Genomic DNA, 2248 nt, shown 5'->3' on the forward strand with positions numbered 1-2248 from the left:
AATTTGAGGATAGATGTTCTTGATGTGATGACTTCCAGATTTTGGGGATGATAAGGATTATACTTTAGAAGTTTATTTATTGGTTATATCAATGAGTTTTGGTATTCCGCATTATATTTTGTTCATTATGGTTGAAATATTGGTAAGACGTTGGGGTTTAGATTTGTTGGTTCGCTCACATAGGAGGATAAGTGTGGGTGCCACTCGCGGCTCGTTTGGGTCGTGACACATGAGCATCGTGCCCTCTTGATTCACTTACAAATGCGTTAAGATAATGTTGTATATGAAATTAACATATTATAAGAAAAACATATTAAAATTAACTGGAAAATGAAATGTCAACTTCCTGTCACTTCTACATTAACTGGAAGAAGTTACTGGACTATATATTAATATTATATCATCAATATAAAACAGAAATGTACTAAAAATATAAACAAACCTCCATTAAAGCCTAATCCACCCGAAAATGACTTGCCAACATGCTTCTTAGATGGTTCCCTGACTTCACGGATAATAGAGATACTACCAGCACTCTTACCAAAAAGCAAAGAAATATCCTCTAGTAATTGTTTGTTTGAATTCACCACAAATTCTTTGATTTCATTAAATCCTAAATCAATTTTCTCTTCAAGTGCTTTCTTATTTTCATTCACCTAATAGATATTAAACCATAACACAAATATTTAAATATAATAGTTTTAAAATAAAAAGCCTAAAGTCGAGTTTGTATATACCTTTACAAGCTCTTTCTCAATTCTATAACTTTATTGGTCAAAATGTCTAGACTATGACTTGATCCTTTAGGCTTCAATTTCAAAATTTCAGCATGGTAATCACGAGGTTTAGGAAGCCTGAATTTGGATGCTTCATCTTCACTAGCCACTATATTCTCAAACTTAAAAATCAAATAAACAAAATAAAATTAGATATAGTAATTTGAGTTGAAATAAACAATGTAATAAAATGTATTAACTTTGTACAAATACCTTATTTTTTGTAGGCAAGAAGAGACATTTCTCAATATATTTTTGCATCGACAATTGTCTTCCAATTCAATATTCTTGGAATTGAGTCAGCAACCCGAATAGCTATATATTCATCAACCTTTGAACAACACTCAAATATCCAAATTTGAAAAGCCAGAGGCAAGTCACCTATTCTATAGTATTTATAGGTTGACTTAAGCTCATGTCTCACAGAATCAGATAACTTCTTGTAGACATCTAAACCCCACGGATATGAATTGAATTTTGCACTTTCCACAAGGTAAAAATCGCTATTGCTAATTTGGTATTCCTTGTACACATATGAAAATAAAAAATTAAGGGGTTGGAAACTGTTGATGAAAGTTATATTAAAAGAAGTACGGAATGGTGGATGAAGGAGAAGAAGAAGACCAAATGTTGTAGCCTGTGGAAGCTAATCTTGGTGTTGTTGTTGTTTTCTTGTATTATTAAGCATTACAAAGAAGAATATTGTCGAGGATATAAAATTCTTATGTAGTTGTGTACAACCATTAAAATTATCATAGTTGTAGAAATAAATAAACGTAGTTTGCATTCCTGATCAAATGTATGTTTGTTTGACACTTTGAGGCCAATGTTCGACCATTTGAGGCATATGTTGCTACATATGCCTCAAATGTTGCTATAGATGACCATTATGTAGCAATGTTGCAACATTTGAAGCGTATGTTGCTACATATGAGACATATGTTGCTACAGATGCCTCAAATGTTGCTACAGATGCCTCATATGTTGCTACAGATGCTTCATATGTTGCTACATATGAGAACTATCCACATCACATATTATGTATGTATTTAATCAAAATATAAGATAAAATAAAACAACATAATTGATAAAATAAAACATTATCGTTAATTACAAACACATTGTCTTTAAGGCTTTAAGCTCCAAGATATTATCCCATAAGCCCAAACATATTGCATTCTTTCAACTAGATTGTCACACAACAGGGTTTTGGGAGGTTCATTATTTGTCCCGCTAACCAAATGCTCAATGAATGCAAGAAAAATATGATCGGCACGCCGCTCCAGATTCATTTTTTACCATGGGATCCATTCGACCTGTAAATTCTCATGGTTCATTGAGAAAATTTTCTGGAAAATGTTCCATTATTCAACTCTGCTTCAACAATTTAGGCAGCAACTCGAAGACATATTGTATGTATGTCAAAGCTTGGCATGTTCCATAAACATCAACTGACAGTCATAAACATTTAG

The 2248-nt window shown here is 32.3% G+C and overlaps 1 pseudogene; it reads right to left on the bottom strand.

Annotated features, from left to right (window-relative positions):
• The window catches only part of LOC114077894, a 10502-nt pseudogene extending 10206 nt beyond the window's left edge, over positions 1–296 (bottom strand).
• Between the last annotated feature and the right edge of the window lie 1952 nt (positions 297–2248).

The sequence above is a fragment of the Solanum pennellii genome, chromosome 7 (assembly GCF_001406875.1).
Source record: "Solanum pennellii chromosome 7, SPENNV200".
Classification (NCBI taxonomy): domain Eukaryota; kingdom Viridiplantae; phylum Streptophyta; class Magnoliopsida; order Solanales; family Solanaceae; genus Solanum; species Solanum pennellii.